Genomic DNA, 21,457 nt, shown 5'->3' on the forward strand with positions numbered 1-21,457 from the left:
TGGGCCCAAATATGTGAGCATGCATGATATGAAAAGAGGCGAAAGAAGCACTCGGAGCCTGTAAGGAGCAGACCTTATATAAGCTAAGAGTCAATTCACAATATCTGACTAATTCTGAGGTGCTGAGAATCCACAGAAAACAGAAAAATCAGGAGCAGTACAGGTATATGAGCCTGGGGAACAAGCTGGAAGATTTATTTTTGTGCTCCCAGAAGTATGTCTAGCTTCTGAAGGGTGGCATAAATCCAATCTAGTTAATGAACTTGGCCCCAGTACACTGTGCAAACAAAAATTGTGGCAGGAATTTGCATCTCCTACCTTACAAAATCTCTATTAAGTTTACATTATTAAAGAATGTTTTAAGTGACCTACACATACATTCTTTCTAATCTCCAAACATGCCTTTTATTATTCTTATTCTCAAAGTCTGTAAGTCCTTAGCTGGTGTAAATCTCTGACTTCGTTGAAGCAATGTCTATTTAGAGCAACTGAGAATCGAGCCAGATCTGTCCTTTTTTTTCTGTAGTAGGCCTCCACTACTTCCCCATTGTTGTTCCTAAGTCTTGGATATGTGTATATATACCTGCTATCTGATTTCTATTCCATACATCTGACGAAGTGAGTTACAGCCCATGAAAGCTTATGCCTGCAGAAATTAAATTTGTTAGTCTTTAAAGTGCTACAGGTCTCTAGTGGTGTTTGTTTGTTTGTTTGTTTGTTTGTTTTTTTTAAGTACAAAACAGTTGCTTCTCTTAGATGGATCACACATGGCAAGAAGTAGAGGACAATAAGCAAAAAGCATCCATGCTATCTAAAATAAATGATCCAGGTTATCACATAAACCGGGATCTGTAGCTTGACTCTCCGAGGGATGTGAGCAACCCTAGAAAGATTCAGGTCTCTCTCTAATATACCATTCCATCTTTACTGCTATCATTCTTCTAAAGAGAGAGCCTCTGATACTCACAGACTCAGATACTCTCATTTCTGCTGCTTTCTAGAAGTTGCACTTTTAGGACTGACCAGTCATAGCGGTTGGGTGGGGGTATTAGTCGGCTAACTATGATGAAATGATGATTAGTGGAGGAGCTAAGATATATAAAACATAAATGAATGGAACATGAAGATCAAGGGTACATCTACGCTGCACTTAGACACTTGCAGCTGGCCTGTGCCGGTTGACTGGGCTCAAGCTAAGGGGCTGTTGAATTGCCGTGTAGCTCTGGGGCCTTCTCACCTTGCAGGGTCCTAGCGCCTGGACTCTAGCCCAAACCTGAATGTCTACACTTTAAATAGCCCCTTAACCCCACCAGCTTGAGTCAACTGGCTCAGGCCAGCCGTGGATTTTTTAATTGCAATGTAGACATACTTTAAGGCTCTAATCGGGGGCCCAGTGAAACCTATGTAAGGGCTCCCATTGTCTTCAATGAGTGCTGGATTGGGCCTCCTGAAACTTCTGAAATCTCAAGAAAAGAAGGTCCTTTTGGATTCTTTTCCAGAGACATGGAGGTTGTGTGAAACCAGTATCATGTTTTCAAGAAGGGCTGTACCAGATGCTTCAGAGGAAGGTGCATACTAGCAACCCTGCAGCAAACTATTCTGGGACAACTTGCTTCCATGAATTTTCTTCTTACACTTTGAACAGCTAGAGATTGGCTTATGTTCTGAAACATGAAGGCCTGATTATTTCCTAAGTAAAAGAGAAGAATTTTCAGCTAGGAGAGCAGGAAAGCTGTACCGAGAAATCCATTGCCAAGTAAAACCAAATGAGGCAAAAGTATTGCACAGATCAGGCCATCGTTACTGGAATAACAGTTAAATGGCTTCTTCATAACATGACTGCTGCCTTTCCCATGCATTTCCAACATGAGCCCCAGAAAATGAATTGGGACAGAAGATCTAAAGCAATGGCATGATTTCACTGTGAACAATTGCCTACCTAGGCAAATCTGACTGCAAAAGAAGATGGATGATGCCTGGTCAAATTGGAAACTCTGTAATTCACAGAATAACTCAGTCAGAATGACTAAAAAGCAGAAAACCTGAAGGCAAGGCAAAAAACATAAAAAATGAACAACACAGATGTTTAGAGTGGAAACCATGGAAAGTCTGGCCGTTAATCTAATGATTCATCACCAAGCTTTAATGCTGTGAATGGTTTATTAATGCACACTGTACTCTGTGCAGATGGAAGCTAATATGGAGGAATAAAAAAACACGAGAATAAATCTCAAAAGTGATGTGTTATGAAGGTATCTGAAGCATCATCATAATATCAAAAGTCCTCTAGGTGAAGCAAGCAGTGTAACTAGGACAAAAATAAAAACTTGCCCCAGAGCCAAGCAAAAGGTGGGTGAAGGAACTGCTGTTGAATGTATTCCATTCCTCCAGGTGGTATTAACTTCAAATACTTCTGCAGATTGTATTGTTATGAGTGTTGTTCCTGATCTATACATAATAAATGGAATTATCTTCTACAACTAGTGATTATCTAATTAGCATTTTGCAATTTTGTTCGCATTGCAGTTGTGCTAAAATGGTGAAGCACTGCTCAGTGATTTACATAGAAATTGCATCAATATGTTTACATATCTCCTGTTTAAACCACATGCAGTTCAGGCTAGAATGTTGTAAAGAAAATGACTAGAACATTTTATTTTAGAAACTATATTTAGCTGTTATCTTAAAGGTTGCTCTTCATATGTCGTAATTCTTATAATAAAAGTTAAAAATGACTATGTGAGATTCAATATCCATTAAAAGAGAATTGCATTTTTTCTTTTCATATGATTTATGTATAGATCTTATTTGTATGTGGTACATAAGGTGCATTTAGAGTGAGTTTGCATTGTGATGATATAACTCAAGAGTGCTGTGAAATATAAAAGCTGCATGTTTCCAGTCAACCATTAAATGTGCTAATTCAGTGGCATCTGAAAAGAAAATAGTACTTTTTATTTCCTGCTCGATCTCCATCTAATGAGTACACCCGCACAAGTATACAGATCAACAAGTCAAAAATAGCATTGGCATCCTAGGAAATCTTTATTTTCATGGTTAGTTGCGCAGAATGTGGAGATATCTAGGGTGGTATTTTCATGGGATCTCAGCACTGGGGTAGCTCTGATTCCACTGATGTTCGTTGAAGCCTCACTATTCAATGCAGTGAAAGCAGAGTGAGGCCCAATTCTCTGCACTTTTGAAAATTCCATCTTAGGTGCTGGGAAAAATGATAATGCCCAGCTTCAGAAAAACACGTAAGCATATGTTTCAGTTCCATTGAAGTCAATTGGACTTAAGTATGCGCCTGTTCCTCTGTTGTCCACTCTATTGTATAATAAATGATATTGGGAGGGGGGGGGACAAAAACCCTGCCCTTTGAAGGACTTCTTTATTGCAAATATTTACTTCCTGTTAATTCTCACTCATCCTTGTTAGGGGATTGTAGGAATTCTTGACTTTACTTGGGAGGGGTTTTGATTTTATCCTTCTCAAGGCTTTTGGGCAGTCTAACTAGCCTCTAGTAGATGTATAAAGTAGTAAGGGGTGAGTAAAGTTGGTCTCTCATGCAGCAAGGTTTTGTTTTCCTTCATATTTTCAAGAATCAGTTAAGACAGTGGGGTGGCTAGAAGAGCATGATATAGAAAGAGGGATTGGCTAGAAATAATCAAATGTCCAACCTAATCAGAATATTTGAACTTCATTGTTTTAATACAAAACCAAATTTAATCTAGAGTTAAAAATAAATCCGTCATTTTGCCTTGATTGGAATGTATAGTTCACCTCATGTGGTTCATAATTATAGAGGTTCATTCTGGCCGAATTCATCCACTGTTTAACTCCATTCATATCAATGCAATTGCACCAGAAATGAATCTGGCAAAACAAACATGGGTCAGATTCTCTGGTCTGACAGAATCTTTGCCTAAGCCTAGCCCATGGAGGATCAACCCAGAAGACTGACAACGTGGGGGCTCTCAAGGCCCTCTTCAACATGCTCCTTCTGCCTGAAGCAAAGTGCAATGACAGTAAACCACTAACTAAATCTTCTCCTAGTACAAGACCTCAGGCTCATTTCTTTTGCAATGTCCCTACATGCTAACCTGCTGATACATTAAAGTAGGGAGACCCAAATAAATCGACAAAGGCCCTGATCCTGCAAGTGACTGCATGGGCTGACCCCTCCGCCTGCCTAGAACCCCCTTAAAGTCACTTGCTGTGCCAATGGGAAATGCGCTCCCGTCGGCTCAGTGTTATCATCTGAAGGTGGATTTATTAAACTGACTTCCGGATCGATTGAGAGGGTCTTGACTTTCGCTCAATCGATCCCGAAGAATCGATGTGACAGCGGCAAATTTCCTTCCATCATTGAAGACATACCCTCAGTGCCTATTGTGTTGTCTGTCTACTTAGAATGCAATTTCATTGGGACAAGAACTTTTTTCTGTCATGTACCCCTTCCACAGTCAATATGCAATGAGTTTTATCTGATGCTGTACTGTCTTGCTAAAGGACTGCAACCAGAACTGAAAACTGAATATTAGATGAGAGATTTCTCGCTGTTGAGTGTTACTTGGAAGGAGCAAAAGTCTGGATTAGATATTAAAGCTTTGTTACAGGAAGCCAGACTAGCTGATATCTGTATTCTTGCTGCTTGGTATCGTTTTTAAAAAAAGGCTGAGTAGAGCCAGATTTGAACGGGTGCTCTGAAGAGCAGGTGGCCTAAGAGTTAAATGTATTAATTTCCTGTTGCCATACCAGCCAAGGTATAATTGAATTTCAAATAAAAGTAGACACATCATTAGGAAAGCTTCCTGAAAGACTCTTTATGTAGGCAATGTAAAATTAATGCATTTTGTGATAGAAACATGAAAAAAGGGGATCGGGTGTTAGAAGTTCCTTGGCCATGGGTACAGGGCATGTTCATTAAAAATTAACTGGCTTTACTTGCATGAGATCATAAATGTCAGACATCTAACAACTGCAAGTGTATTACAATGATCCAAAAGTTAGACCCTAAACTGGTCAGTCCCTCCTCAGAGCTGAGGGGAAAGACAGCTTTTTCCACTTCTTTCTTGTGGGTTCGAAATCTAGTGCATGTTGTGCAGTCTTCCATGGGTAGCTGTCTGGTTAATTCATCTCCTATAAAACTAGAATAGTCTACAAAGGAGTAGAAGAATTTCAGCACTGAAATAAATTGTGTTGCTACATTTTTAAGATAGCTGGAGCAGTGTCTGTCACGTACCGGTTGTTTGTACAGCACCTAGTACGATGGGAGACCTGTGATTTGGGTGAGGCCACTACTGCAATATAAATAATACATTAACTTATTATGTAAGCTTCCAAGCTCTTGTCCTTGAACCTTTATTCACACCCTCTTTATAACTGCTGCCTTAAAGGAGAATTGTGAGTTCTCCAGATGGATGGCTGTACCACAGTTTAGTATGAAGCTAAGACTTGCCTTTTGTTGTAGGAAAGAGTGAGATGTGATAAAGGAAGACTAGGGTGTAAGTGAAATGTAATGCAATAGATTCCACGATGACAAAAGTCGCTGTTAGCTTCCCAGGGTTCACTTCTTGCTGTCTGGATAGGAAGAAGAGAGACTGGCTTATTGAGCAATATCTTGTAAGCACACTGTGTATAGAACTCATCTAAGTTTGATGGGCTTTGGATCAGGCCCATGGAACGCTAAGAGGATTTTACTTGAAAAGTTTGGGTGAAAACCCTCAATTGCGGGTTTTATTTTTTTAATGGCTTGAAGCAAACAATTTTTTGACACAGGAGGGGAAAAAGCACCTACCTGTGGAAATCACTGGTCTGGTTCCTTCCATTTGTACTGCTAATTAGTGCCCCAGGTACCATAACATGTTGTAGACACCAGTCATTGAGTGCACCATTTTTTAAATTAGCTGAATTTTTGCCAGAGAAATTGGCAGGAGTTCCAGAATATAGAATTGCTGTTCCCGGTTGCAAAGATTGCTAATTATTGCCTCAGGCCTCGAATGCCAGTGTAATCAATAATAGCTAAGAAGAAAAAGATCTTGAAAGAAAAATTCAGCTGTTCTAGTGCAGCACAGATATATTAATGCTCTGATATGAGAGCCCAACTCCTATCCCTGGGTGTTTCATGAATACAGTGCAAGAGATTGTGGGCTGCATTTTTTCCCTCCACTTATCCTGGTGGAGGGGAGCAAAAAACCAGCAGAAATTGGGCTGAGAACATGGATGTGGGAGAGCATAAATTCCATAGCAGGTTGTTTTTATGCTATCCCCTGCTAAATGGTCATGCCATTTCCTGGGGGCTCCGTGGGCTGGGGGAGGCAGTGGGGGGAGGTGGTGGAGGCAGACAGCATGTTTAGAATCATTAAAGTGCTGGTGATATACAAAGGGGTAGTAGAAGACAAATATATAGACAGCCCATGCCTAATAACCTAACAGAACCACACAGTTAAGACTAAATGCACTGGGAGACAAAGTAGAAAATGTCTTTTTGTTTTGTTTTTTAAATCACCATTTATTCGCTCATGTGGTGGTGGAGAAGGTATGGGTTAGTGTAGGAGAGCCTCACAGAGGGCGTGAATCCATATCAGGGATTTGACTAAAGAAAGGGTGGGAGCAGAATGGACTGGGATGAGGAGCATGTTGTGTGCAGAAAGGATATCGTGGAAGAAGCCACAAAAGGGGTGGTGATAGATATTTCTGGCCGAGTGGAGTCGGCTAAAGGAGGCAGTTTAAGAAAACAGAGCTTATGTGTAGGCTGAATGAGCTGAGTTGGTCTGTTTAGGTGGTAGTGCTGCGTTAGTTAGCACAAAATCCTCGTGGCGTCTTCCATCCCCTATTGGGGAACATGATGTTGTTGTGTATAGAGGGGGAAAAGCAAATAGTAACACAGAGAGCAAAGGGAGCCCAGGTGTTGGCTAATTGTGCAACTGGCCCATTGAACGGTGGGCATGCAGCTTAATTTCTCCTAGGACCATTAGGTTCTCTGGGATTTGGAGATTACTTGGAAAAACAAGTCACAAAGGCAGCAACATATTAAGAGGTGGTGGCGGTGGTAAGAACAGATGCTCCTCAATGGTGGGATATCTATAAATCTCTGGGAGTGCCAGGTGCAAGCCAGACTGCATGCACAGCACTTGGCAACTGAAGGTGGCTAGGACAACTTCTCAGTTACCCATCAGAGCGAAAACGTTCCACCAGTCAACTCCAACGTCCGATTAGAGAGTGAGGAAAGTCACGTGACAGGAGTGATCGTCCCTGCACTATTTTTCCTTCCAAGAGTGGTTCCGGGCCTGCAGATTCTTACTCATGCAAGTAGTCCCATTGATGTGAGTAATGTCTTTTCAGGGCTGGACTTCTCTGAACCTTGCAGCCTCGCTGAAAAAGACTAAGCCGTTGAAGTGCCTCAACTCCCCTGTTGAACTTCATATCCTGGCTTTCTTACTATAACCATTGGCTTTCTTGTGGATGCTGCACCTACCCTGGACATCCCTTAACAGGAGTTAATATCATGTTCCATCAGATAGTATCTTTAAATGCTTTTGGCTCAACTGTGACCCAGGATGTACATCCGGGCAAGGGAGTACGAAGGCATAAGGAGCTCTTTTTACTCCGCCATGTAGGCTTCTCATCTCCAAGAGCCTTCATGAGAAGAGAGAGCAGCTGTCACCAGGCTGGTGCTGCTACTCTCCCTTCCACACAAATGTGTGGCCAAAGCAGAAATGAAGCAGACCTTGGATCCCTTCTCCTTCCCTCCCAAATAATCTGGTTCATATTTTATTCCTGCGACATCACAACTTGGTACTGCCCTTGGAATGGGTTGGATTGCAAAACTACAATCTTGCCCTTGGTGCTTCATAATTCTTTTGTATCCCAAATGGTAAACATGCAAATATGCAGCAGCTGCTTTCATTAGCAGTAGCCGTCTCATAGAACAAAAGCAGTGCTAGGTGCTTTACAGGCAAGTGAGAAGGGAAGGGTCCTGCCCCAGAGGTCTTGTGAAGTAAGTCATGCAGTTCTCCTGGGACTCTCTGATGGCATTGTGTGTGTGAGTGTCCGTGCGTGTGTGCACGCGATTGCTGTAATGACCTTTTACATCCAATTATTGCAATTTAGTAGCATGGATTTTTAACTCTGCTTAGCAAGTCACTTGTAAAATTACACTCATTAGGATCATTTCTTTTGCAAAATGTTCTTGGGAAAGCCAAGCAGTGTGGTATGACTCTGGGGTAGTAACAGAAGCTAGTTTGCCCTGACGACAGTGCGAGTAAGACACAGAAGAGCTGCTTGGACCTCATTCTACATTACATTGAACAGTCAGTAGGATTTCAGCATATATTGGTTATTCGGCTCACTTCAGCGTGGTAGAAATAAAGCCTCGCTCTTCATCACCTAGATAAAAGGGATTGCAGTGTTTTTCCACAGAGGGATGCAGCTGTCTGAAATGTCAGTGCCTATACTGTAAATGTGCATGCTGTACACATGCAATATGCTGTGCAGTATACATCAAATGAATGCCCCTTTTTCTTTCAGTGGCACTTGTTTTTAATCCCCACATCCTATACTGCAGGCCAGCCTGCTCTTTACAATCCTGTCTGAAGCTTTTAATCCAGAGTTAAAAAAGAGGAAGCGTTAGGAAGACAGGGCCCAGTGGAGTCAATGGGAATCCTTCCATTGATATGAAAGGGCTATGGGTCAGACCCTGAATTTTTCTGTAATATTTATCACAAGTTGTTTAAAAAGGTAAAGAGAGAGGTTTTTTTTTTTTTCCCCCAAAAAAATAATTTTCAGGCTTTCTATTGAGCAAAGAGACTATTGCAAAATGTTGCATTGTGCTCACAAGAGACCAAACATCTGATGAAAAGATGGGTGAAATATCTAGGAACAGTAAGCGCATGCTAAAATCAAAGCGATAGGAGGGCAATCAGCACTTCTGCACAAGTTGAGAGAATAGTTCCGTCTGGTTCTCAGGAACATTAATTACAAACAGTCATGGAAAAAACTAAATGTCGCTATCTAGGGCTGACCAAAACTCATAGATCAACTGCAAGGAGTCCCATTTCTAAAGTAAACTTGACCCAACCTATTTGATCTCTTTATGCACCTCCCCCTCCCACCCCCATTACTTTTAATCCTCTTCACAATTCTTCCTATCCCCTCTGATCCTTTTGAAACCTTCATACTTCCTATCAACTGCTGCACTTCTGTCTCTCTGCACGAGACAGAAACAGAACGCAAAATTCCTTATTTTTAAATTGGGGTGGGGGGGAAAAGAGATTTCCTTTAGGTTTACTGCATTTTAAAACTTCCTTATAGAAGATTTGAACACATCGAACAAGCCTCTTTTCACTGTTCTTGCCTTCTCATTTTCCGACACAGTTAATCTTTCTTTATATGTGCCTACTGAAAATATGGGAAATCCCTTTTCCTCCTTATTTGCTGCAACTAAGTCACCTAAACGCTATTAGTTTTTTGGCTTAAGAGGAGCATAGTTGCCTGTTTCTGGGCATGCTTTCACCATCGAACAACTGAGAGCAAGAACTCTTGGATCCAAGCTTTTCGTTCCATTCTACTGAGATCCCAAAAGGGCAAAAGAGCTTCCCCCTTGGCCTTCTCACCAGTAACTGATTTGATTAAAATTTCATAGGTGTTTCATGAAATCACTACCCCCTGGGCAAATGGTCATGTTGACCACTGTTCTCTCCCTCTAAGTTTCAGACAATTTCTTCATGGAAGTAAGAAATACTCTGCTGTTCTGCTATGGAAGCCTTAATGCAGCACAGAGCAATCCAAAAGTAGGGATGGTTGCTAACAGACGCATGATGGGTAAACAGGTTTTTGAAAGCTATAAATACTATTATTCAACAATGAAGGGGAAAATGTCTAGTTTTTGTGATGAATTGGTACTGTTCTAAACTTTGGTATTAATACCAATGTCGTCATTATATCGTGCCTTTCATTTTAAAGGTACCTGATCACCAATATCTAAATAATATGAAATAATCCAGGAACCACTGAGCCACTTCAAGGACAGAAAGGCAGTAAAATATATGCAACAACTAACACCGAACTAGTAGGATGCATGTGTAACGTTCATACTGAATCATGAACCCTGTCCAAGGTGAGAATGGGTTTGATAAATGTCTTGAACCTGTGGGAAGGGTCTTTGCTTAATGGAAACATCCACAGATCCTCTGTCCAGCTGGCCTACTTCTCTGCCTTCCGTTCAGGAAGCCCATGTCCATAGTCATAACTTCTTGGTAAGTGGGCAGTGGTCACTCCCCTTCCTAGTCTGTCTTCTGGTGATTGGCTGCTGGTTGGTTACTCCATAAATTCCACGGTCACTGAAGGTGTGATGGATCCTCTCTTTAGCTCCCTACCTATATAGCTCAGACTCCTCTGGGCATAATCCAGCGTATACAGTTTTTCGGGGGCTGCCACCCAGTTATGATCTCTTGATTAAGACATTTGCCCAACACTGGAATTCCAGTAGAGTTCAATCTTTTTATCCTAGGTACAAGTGCACTGCATGCAACAAGCTGAGTTGTTCCTTCCTGCTATCCTGTTGGCATATGTGTTACTGCTTTCTGCTTGACCAGCCCCTGGCTCCCTGGAGAGCATCCAGATACAGGGCAAGTGGAATTTTTCTCCTAGCAACTGGCAAATGAACAGAACTTCGCATTAGTTCAACAACCATAACGATTTTCTTCTTCATGCTCTTTGCCTGAAGGACAATAGGAAAGCAGTCTGGAACAAGGCACATGTGAAAAAATTGAGATTAAGGTTGACAGTGCGGAGCAGCTGTCACTTCACTTTATAATCCCCTCCCCTCCTAAAAGCAAGTGCACCAACCCTAAACAATTCCCCAGTTTTCAAGGAATTGGGTCCCACAGAGGACAGGTGTGCTCAGAATTCTGAATCCAAAATTCACCCAACCCCACTAGTGATTAAGAAACAATTGGGCTGAATCAAAAGGGTTTTTTTTTTTTTGGCTATGATTTCTTAGAAAGCCAATAGACAATGGGGGAAGGCGTAGGAAGGGGAGGTGAACCCTCACATTTTTCTTTCATGTAAAGTCAGTACACACTAATTAACAGGGATTAATTGTTTCAGTGGGTGGGTTATCCTTGCAGTGTGTGTCATTGCAGGGTGAACTGCCTGTAAATAAGAGTATTTAAAAAAGAAAAAGGAGATTAATCAACTGATACAGGAAGGGACTTGATTACAGAAACAAACTCACAGCAGAAAAACACCTTCCTGGTGAATTTTCCAGTACTAAACTTAATTTTATTAATAAAGCTTTTCCTGTTTGTGACCCTAAGGGCAGCTTTCATTTCCTGATTCACTTTTCTTTTAAATGCATCCTTCTGCCTTGCTTTAAGAAGTCCTCAACCTATGCAATAGAATTTAAGGGGGGCACAGAAAGGTTCAGGGAGGGCCTTTCTGAAAAGAAGGTATTTGCTGTTCCTCGCGCTTGGTTAACTCTTAAAAATGGATTAATTCCATAAGTGAGGCCCAACCAGCCCCACCTCCTTCTCCTTCATCCCTAATGTGAACTAACTTACTGTCCATTCTTGACTCTCTTGCTTCTTCAGGGTGGAGGGAGGATAAGGGGGTAAGGAGTGAAATCCTAGGGAAGGTGGGCTGCATAAGGAGGTAAGACCAAGATGTAGCCAACAGCTACAAGTGAGGTGCATGAGGTGTCCAGCCTACTGAGGGTGGGAGGAAGGGGAGGGGGTTCCAGAGCTTAATTAAAGAGAGAAATTGGAAGAATGATTTTCCTTTGGGAAAGGATCAAAGAGGAGGCAGAGGGACACAGACCATTGGATGAAAGAAAGGAAAAGGTTCAAGAAAAGTAGATTGGTCCTGCAAAAGGCTTCTTGGCAGAGTTCCTTCTTATCCCCAGTGCCCATCCTCTGAATGCTGGATCACCATCACCAACAGTGATGCTCCTGGGAACAAAAACCGCTCACTACATCCCAGGGGGTATCTGCAGCTACTTGTAGGATTGGGCCCTTGGGTAGCTGGGCAACACATCACAAGATGGAATTAACTTGGACAAGTTCAAAGAAATGTTTATTGGATGGAGCAATTTAGATTCCTTGTACATGCTGATGCGTTCTGAATTAGTGGAAAGCTCATGCGGTCATTATGGACAGCTCAATGGCAATGTCTGCTCAGCACACGAGCGGTGTATTGAAAAGGAGATGCAGGATAACACAGAAAACAATCTAATTGATGTTACCTTTCTTTGTGAATATAGAATTTAGATTTGGCTCTGTCATCTTGAAAGACTCGGGTCTGGAAAAGAAAAGTCTAGAGAAAGGGCAACAGAAATTATTAGAGGCTTGTGTGTTTTATCTGCATGAGATAAAATTAAAGAGATTAAAACTATTTGGTGCACAAAGTAGAGTGTGAGGACAGCTAATAAAGGTGGATAGGATGTTGGTGGAGAAAACCCCACTAAGGAGCTCTTTCTACTTCCTCTTTCTCTTCTTCCCCTGCAACTGAGCCCGTCTACATTTTTTCTGAGACTTGGTTTTTTGTATTTTTTAAAAACCTAGGGGGTGCACGTATATATTTCCCTTAAAGAAAAGTATTTGATTGGGGTGAAGAGCAGGAAACATGCCTGCTAAGTGTGGGTTTTTTTTCCCTTTTTATATGGCTCAACTCCTTTTATCTGTGGGACAGATTTTTTCCTTCTTGCTTTATTCCAAGGGGGAAAAAAATCTTCCTCTTTCACAACTTCTGTTTCATAATGAACCGCACCACCCCCTGCCCCCAGCCAAATAAACAAAATTCAGCACTGAAAGTAACATTTACAAAAGAGAGAGAATTGCATCTAATGTCTGTGGTTTTTGCAGCTTTTTGGCGGGCTTGTTGAAAGCCATCTGGTCGTTATTTCTGAATTGATCTCAGTGTGTTCTCTTCATTGTCTGCTCCAGTCATTCTTGCTCTGAGATTGGTGGCATGAATTCAATGCTGCAATAAGGAACCTGCAATAGTTGCTCGCCCTATGGCTTGGCAGATAGCGCATCATGCTGTTTCGTGGCCTTGCCCTCTGAGGACTTCTCATAACTAAAGGCTCTAAAGGAAGCTCTGTGCTGCCGTGTTCTTGAGTACCCCACGAATATCATAAAGCAAGGCAACAGCATCTCCAATATTTAGTGATTTTTTTTTTCCCAGTAACATCATTAGATTCTTTGAGGGTGAGATGGTTCCTGGAATATAGTGATAGAAATTATGAGCTAGAATAACAGAGTGACTTACACGTAGATTTAGTTCAACCTGCCTAATCGTCACGTTCCTGTTTAATGGAAACTTGAGTTCCCCTGGACACACACTTTGGCAAAACCGAAATGCAAGCACATGTTCCCACCACCAATGCAATACAAAACAAAAGAGACATACAAATCTTCAGCATATCATTTTGTGTCTATGCAATGCTTGGAGTCAGCATCACTCAGGAATAACCCCGTACATTCAAAAATATTTCCCATTGTTCCTTGTCTTTCAAACTCATCACCAAATATAGGCTAGTGATTTGCCTGATCCAAAACCTGCTGACTTAGTAACGGGATCTGCCTATTGATTTCAGTGGGCACTGGATCAGGGTCTGTATCCATAAACTAGACTCTGGAAATGCATTTATCTGCCATTAATGGCTGAGTATGACTGTGCAGTTACGTATATATCACTCCCTCAATCTTCCACCTTACACAGTAGATTGTGGAGGAAATTATTGTGTTTTAAGGTTAAGATTGTTTAGCTGCAGATGAATCAATATTTTGAATTGCTACAGATCAATTCACTTACAAAAACCTGACTCAACTATTACACTGAAAAGTTGAGCCAAGTGCAATTACATTACCAAGTACAGACAGTTTTTGGCAAATGTGGAAATTACAAGTGAAAGTGTTCGGGGTTTTCTGTTTCAAATGTCAGTATCTCTGGAATGTGTTACTATTTTAAGAAAATGACATAACTTCAGTTTTCCAGAAAACTAGCAAATAGCTATTGGAACTTAATATATTGTTGCTATTATCTTAAACATAAGGGATCTTATCTGAAGTACTATTATCATCTATACTGTATAGACTTACACTTCATTGATAGGCAGATTTGTTGAGTAACCTGTTTTAACACAGTGGATGGAGCTGATTGTTTAGTCAAGTTTTTAATGGAACATTGAAAATTAAGTCTAAATCATGTTGACTCTTCATTTCAATAAGGTAAAAATGTTTCCATTAACTTTGTTTATACTTTAATGCTAATTTAAAATTAATTTTAATATTTTAAAATATCTTGTATTTAATGGAGATATTGTCTCCCTCCAGCATGCCAATGCTTTTTCAGATGATCAGCCAACAAAGGTATTAATAGCTTTATGAATAGTCTGTGTTCTCCCCTGAAAGATCACTCAGATCACTGTCCTTATGTGGTGTGTACATGCTGGCCAAAGAACAGGGAGTCATGCTATCACTTACACAAATCCAAGCCTCCTACATGGTAATCCCAATGTGCTTGCTGGTGATCTAATTCTTCACGATGAGAAGTAATTTTGCTGTCAGCTAGTAGAGATGGCTGAAAACTGGAATTTCCATTCTGTAGGAAACTGACATTTAGATTTTTTTTTTCTTTTGTTCAGAATCAGAAGAAAAAACTTTTTATTATTTTTTATTCATTTTAGCATCACAAACAGGGCCCCCACATGGGGGAGGGGGAGGGAAAAAGGAGGCCCGGCCCACGCTGCAACTCCCGTGTGTGTGTGTGTGAGAGGCGGCCCGTGTTACAAGTTTGTGCTGAGCCTGAAAAAGTGAAATTCCTCATCCTTGTTATGCTGGGGCCCTGATCACACAACAAAAATTTCTAAACAAAAATTTATTTGGAACTATCAGAATATTTAGTTGTGGTAATATCAAAACATAATATCAATTCTACTTTTTTGAATGTTTTTATTTTGTGGGAAACATTCTAGTGTTTGTAGTTCCAGATTATGGGGGGAAAAAAACCACTTAAATCATTTTAATTTCTTTTCCTCATGTCAATACAGGGCAGGGTATTGTTGACACTGTTACTTATTAGCTCAACTATATTTAGCCCTTCAACCATTTGTAGATGCTCTCCGCTGACATAGGGGCAGCCATTCATTGAGATGGTTTTATTATGTCTGCGGGAGGGAGACATAAGAGACATCACACAGCTACACTTGTGCTTATGCCAGCAAAACTTATATAACTCAGGGAGGTGTCTTCTGTTTTTACTGTTAAGCATCTCACGTTGGTATTAGTAGCTTTTATTTTTGGCATGTGTGCCTATTTCTGTTTAACTCTTCCAAGTCACTTTTTAACAATGCACGGAAGAAATTCCATGTCCGAGCCAAGAACAGAACAAGATCTCTTGATTTACCATCCTGTTCTTTAATCAACTGGCATGCCTCCACCCAGGAATCAGCTGAAAATACTGGGAATCTTATGACACAGCCAGTGCTCATATGCTCTCCAGAATAAAGAGGTCGGGGGACGTTTGAGGGCTAACTGCATCATTCACTCTGAGAGAAAGTGCTCTTCCAGGCGGAGAGGGCCACAGTGTCGGATGGAGTTGAAACTAGATTCTCTACAAACTAAAGTGTGACTTGGAGCAGGTACGTGGAGAGGGGCAGAGTCTTGATTCCCAGCCCCACCTTAGCCATTGCAGAAATGTCCTAATTTTGAGGCTGGTATATGCCGAAAGCAGACTATCCCCTCCTCAGGGCAAGGTGGAAGCGGAGAAGGAATTGTGCCTCACAGCATGATTCTCAGGCACTGCGGCTTCTTCTCTGGGGATGCAGCTGGCATACCTCCTCAAGCTCAGGGCTGTGTTTAGAGGCCAATGGAGCTCAGTGGTCTCCAACCTATGGCCTTCAGGGCTCTAAGCTGTGGCCTACTAGGGTAACTGTTAAGAAGAAAATGTGTAATTGATTGAGTTGATGATGGACTTCCTGAGCCAAGCCCTATGACTTTTAAACTGAAGTATTTGAATCAGGCCTGTCGCTGTAGGGCGGGATGAGGGATACCTTCTCCCCAGAGACCTCCTACCATTTCTCCTGCTGCCACAGGATCAGCTGACTAAAGGCTGCTCAAATTGTGGCTTGAGACACAAAGCGGTGTGGGTTGCGTGGCTCAATATTTCCAACTGCAAGGAAGTGGGGTGGGAGAAGTAGTAAAATGCACCACAAAAAGGAGTGAAGTAATTTAGAACCAGATTTTCAAAGGTATTTAGTTATCAGTGGGAGTTAGGGACCTAGCCTGCTTGAAAGACTATCCCACTAGGTGTCAATCCACTATTTTAGCACCTAAACACAGTTGATTATCTGGCCCTTACTCCCTCCCCAGAGCAAAGAGAAAGTGGCCGTGGGATTGTGACTCTGCTCCTAGGGTAGTGCAGCTATGGGCCAGCCCTTACTCAAGGTGGATTGTAAAGTTACCATGTAGCCGATAAGATTTATTATTTCTATTTGTTTAATTCATCCCCCTCCCCTGGTCTTTATTTGTATTCTTCTCTGCACAAAGAAAATGTAGCAAGTGACAAAGGTAGGTAACCTGTCAAGAATGATGCTAGCATCAGCAATAAAGTGGTTCCATCCTCACTCCCTTTGTGGAGCAGTTTTCTCGTCTGCCATTACCGAGAAGTCTGCAGTCCAGATTGCTCCAAGCTTTTAACAAGATTTTCATCTGCTACAAACAGCTAAAGATTGCGAGTTTAGGGTTTCCCTGTTTAAATGAAAGACTTACTGTTCCTGAGATCACTTTGATCATTTGGTAAAGGTTTTGATCTGTTTCCAGAGGTGTGGATGTCTTGCTGAGTGGGTTGTGCCTACTTTTTTTCCTCTGTCTTGACAAGCTGTCAGTTCTGCGTCCTGACGTCTCTATTTTGTCTCTTTCGGGTTTCCTTTTTTAGCTCTTGGTCAGCCAGTCCATTCCTCTGTTGCAACTCACTTTCAGGCAGTGTTTTTTTTATGAAAAGCTTAACGGTTTGGTGTGATGAAAAGATGTTGTTAAATATCCTTTCTTACCTGATCTGGGTTATACTATTGATGATATTTAGGAATTTCAGATAGCTTAATATGGTCAAAGCACTGTACAGATATTAATTAATCTTCCCAACCCCTGCCAGGGAAAGGGGGAAGCATTATTGTCATTTTAAAGCTGGGGAAATTGAGACCAGACAATGAAATAACTTACCCAAGGCCACAGAGTGAGGCAGAGGCAGCAGTAGAACCAGAATTAGAACTCGTGACCCCCTGCTCTGCTCCTGCCATACTCCTTCCTCCAGATCACACTGCATTATAATGGTGTTATAGTGATCCAGAGAAATATACGTATCCTTGAGAATGAGAAGAAACCTTCTGGAAAACATAGGGATATTTCCTGGGATTCACTTACAGATGTTACTGCCGGAAGTTGGAAAGTGAGGAAATGGATACTTACAATGTGCTATGCCACACTAAAATAGACAGCCGTTCAGTCCATTCCACACAGATACTGTTTTAAGGCAGTACAAACTTCAATTATTGAGCATAGGAAGTTAATTTAATGAGAGCATGCAATAAGTAAAAAGGGGGCAATTCCATGCAGAGCTGCTCGACCGTGTCTTGACAACCGTGATAAACATGGGATTATCTAAAAGTCCATTGAAGTCCATAGACTCTCCATTGACTTCAACAGACTTCAGATCAGATGCTGTATAGGCTGGGTGTGTAATGTAGATAACACTGCTATTTTAGAAGGCAAATTTTAATTAAGATTGTATCCATCTTAATGCAAGCTATCATATGACTTGGTGCCCACCTAATAACTGAATTCCCTGTAGGTAGTTTAGGACATAGCTGCATCTTTGCCTATTTATCACCTTTTTGCTTTCCTCTTCAGCCACAATATATGTGGTGTATAAAACTTTGTGCACTAGGGATCAGATTCATTCCTGGGCAAAGAGCCAACAAAAAGCATATGCATCGCTTACCGTAAGTCCTACTTACACTTTCCAAATAAGGCTCAAGTGGGACTCAAATGACACATAGAACTATTGCTAATACCCTGGAATTGCCTTACTCTATCAGACTCGTGGTTTATCTAGTCCAGCATCTTGCCTCTGACAGTGGTCAGCTCCAAGTGTTTCAAAGGAAAGTGCAAAATAAAAAAATCTACCATAGGCAGGTATGAAATAATTTGCCCACTATGAAGCTCTCATCCCAGTCCCTAAGAGTTGGTTTAAACATCAGATGATAAAGTTTTACATCCCTTTAGGTTTTTTTTTTTTTTTTTTTTTTAAAGTACTGTTAAGTGGATATTCCTGTTAGCCATATAAACATCGAATCTCTCTTTCAACCTTGCAAAGATTTTGGCGGCAGGAGTGAGTTGAACCACGGCCGTGTCTGGTTTTTCTTCATTTGAGAGAGATCTGTAGCCATTTTAAAATGTTGGGTCCAATTTTTTGGGCGCAAGAAAGCGCATGAGGGCTATGATTTATAGTTTGTGTTTTTATATGCAGAAAGGATGTTTGTTTTTGAGTGGGTTTTTATTTCAGATGTGTCCTGCATCGTTCAATTTAGACTACCCATTTGTTACCAGGGATTTTTGTGATTGCTCAGTTTTCCATACTTGCACCACCATCAACCATTCACCCTCCCGTGCCGATTTCCAGGTATTTTCCATACAATGCGCAATGCATCATTTTATTTCATAGTAGGGGGGAGAGTCTGCAGCATTCCAAACAGTCCCAGCAACGCTTTATGGAACAATTAAAATCCTCAAGGACAATTTGTTTACAGCTGAAACCTTGAACTCTGAGTCAGTATCTTTTAAAAAGTATATGTAATCAGCTTCTGCTTTGAGTGTTCTCCAGAGACTCACAAAGAAAATTCATCCAGCCCTAAGACTTGAGTAATTTTTTTAACTTTTATTTTTATGATTTTTACCTGAAGTTCTAAGGCAAGTATATTGTCTGGTGGTTTGGCATTATGTCCATGTACAAACTCGCTCCTGCTGTATCATCTGTGAAAACGGAGTGAAAAGTAGAGGGCTAGATTTGTTCTTCTTAGGCACCAAGCTGCAGTAGGAGACTCTGCTATAAGCTTCACCACCCCAAGAGTAGCGTGTAGTCCCACCAATTGCAAGTAGCTCAGATTGTGCGTTTGGGGGAGAGACTCTTTTCCTCCACACTCTATCTCTGAGATATGAAGGAGAAGTTGTTTGGATAACCAGTTATCACAATGCAGTCCATTAGAGAATTCAATTTTTCTTCCTGCTGTCACTCTGTTCATTTCTAGTAACACTAGCAGTCAAAATTACCAGCTTACCTCATCTCCCATGGGCAAGATGGAAATTGTCTATCCAATCCATTGGAGTCAATCACAGGTAATGAGTGGCAGGGGGGCTAAGTGCTAAAGGGTGTGTTCAGGAAGCAGAAAATAATTCAAGGAGACACGGTAATTGGGATATACAGGAGCGATGGTGGAAATGAGATTGCCTAAACGCACACATGCGCTGCTCAAATGTCCTACATTTTGTCACTTTTTTTTGTAAGTCACTTATCCCTGAGCCTTGAAAAAGAGCTCAGTAGTTCATTGTTTTATCTCTCTCCTGAATTCTGTTGATTAATGCTCAAGAATGAGGCACCTCTCCAACATTTCACTCTCCGAGAATCCAAATAGATTAGTTTTTTTATTGGTGTTTGAAGTGTTATAGCTGTGCTGATCCCAGGATATTAGCGAGACAAGATGGGTGAGGTACTACCTTTCATTGGACCAACTTCTAACTGTGGGAGGGACGAGCATATGAGTTTACACAGAGCTCTTCTTCAGGTCTGGGGTTATTCAGGGAGCCACAGCTAAATACAAGGTAGAAGAGACTGTTTAGCATAAGTAGTTAACACAAATTACAAGGGTGCATTCAAGGTGAAGTGGCCCATTGACACCTGTCTGTCCTAGTGAGGGAAAAAAAGGTGTGTGGGGGGGGGGGGAGGGGAAGCAGCTGGGGCAGAGCAGAGGGGGTTGTTTGTGGTAATATGCCATACATTCAATCTTCGCTATTAGCCCCTGATTTTTAGCATCTAGCAACGTTATGAATAGGCAGCCAAATACCCCAACAGAACCTGCTTCAATAAGGAAATAAGTCCCTCTGACCGCACACTCTAGCTGTCACCTACCACCCCACACTGACATCCAAACAGTGTATCCTTAAACAGTGACAACCCATATTCAATGGGGACCCCATCTTGAAAGAAATATTTCCTGAACACCCACTCCTGGCCTTCAAACACCCCCCCTTCCATCCCAGCCTCTCTAAGCTCATCATAAGAAGCAAGCCCCCCACAGACGACGTCACATGACCTCCAAGCAGAACCAGACCCTTCAGAACAGATCAAACACCTAGAGACGTACCTTCATTGCTACAGTGATCAACCTTCCCCACCCCCAACACACCTTTCAAGACTCATGGGTCCTACATAGGCCTACCACAATATGTGGGGTACCTCATACCCATAGCGCCTAGAGTCTGGCCTTCATGTCCAGGCCAAATGTTTACACAGACCCACAAGCCTATAAGCCCCATGACTCATAGTCAGCTAGCAGGGGTCAGCTGCAGGTGTCCAACTGCAGTGTAGACAGACCCTGTGTAAGCTCGAAAGCTTCTCTCACCTACAGAAGTTGGTGCAATAAAAAATATTACCTCACCCATCTTGTCTCTCTAGTTTTTATTGGTGTAGATTTGGTGCCCGTTCCACTGATACCTTGTGTCAGCTGCAAATGAACAAGAGGTATTACAGCAATAAGTCATTTTTATACAGTATTTTCTTATATAGATAAATCTCAACTTAAAAAATGTGGTATATATTATATTACAAATTGAATCATCTGTTCTGTTAAGGGAAATATTGAAATGTTTAGCCCCTAATAAATGTTATAAATACATAGCTGTCAGCCTCCCACTTAAAGGTAAGTTTTAAAGGACCTTATAGCGCCCTGACACTTCCTGGTAAACCAGGCCATTCCATCCTGATTTTATTTAGTAATTTTTTCAGAGTTAAAAAGAATCCAACTGTAGTTCCCACTCCCCCCATGCTCTGGGAAGCTATCCCAGCAATTGTAAATTACATCATAGAGAAAGGGCTGCTCACCCTTATCTCCATCTTTAACCCACACTTTCCTCAACGACATGAGCACAAGGGACTGATGGTGAGTTTTGGAGTCTGTGTTGAAAGTTAATCCAGCCTCAGGTGGACCAAGAGGAGGTAGGGTGAATGGTGAGCTCCAAAGTGAAAGCGCCCTCCCCCAGAATTGCCATGTCTGTCACGACATTCCAGTTCCTCTGCTGATCTCAGTGCATCACAGAGACTAGAGTCCAGCCGTCTGGTAACCAGGTCCTAACTAACTGGGGAATATAGCTTAAACCCAACACCTTGAATTCCACCCGGAAGC

At 41.6% G+C, this 21,457-nt stretch overlaps 1 long non-coding RNA gene across 2 annotated transcripts in view; it reads left to right on the forward strand.

Annotated features, from left to right (window-relative positions):
- The window catches only part of LOC137153889 (uncharacterized), a 69,615-nt gene that overhangs the window by 24,021 nt on the left and 24,137 nt on the right, over nt 1–21,457 (forward strand). Inside the window, exon 2 of one of the 2 annotated variants that reach the window (XR_010919927.1) lies at nt 9,967–10,120. The exons of the other annotated variant lie outside the window; for it this stretch is intronic. This is a non-coding gene — a long non-coding RNA (uncharacterized lncRNA). The remainder of the gene's footprint in view (nt 1–9,966; nt 10,121–21,457) is intronic. 2 annotated transcript variants of the gene reach the window in all.

The sequence above is a fragment of the Emydura macquarii genome, unplaced genomic scaffold (assembly GCF_026122565.2).
Source record: "Emydura macquarii macquarii isolate MOO-44397 ecotype Brisbane River unplaced genomic scaffold, CSIRO-AGI_Emac_v2 contig_1253, whole genome shotgun sequence".
NCBI classification, from domain to species: Eukaryota; Metazoa; Chordata; order Testudines; family Chelidae; genus Emydura; species Emydura macquarii.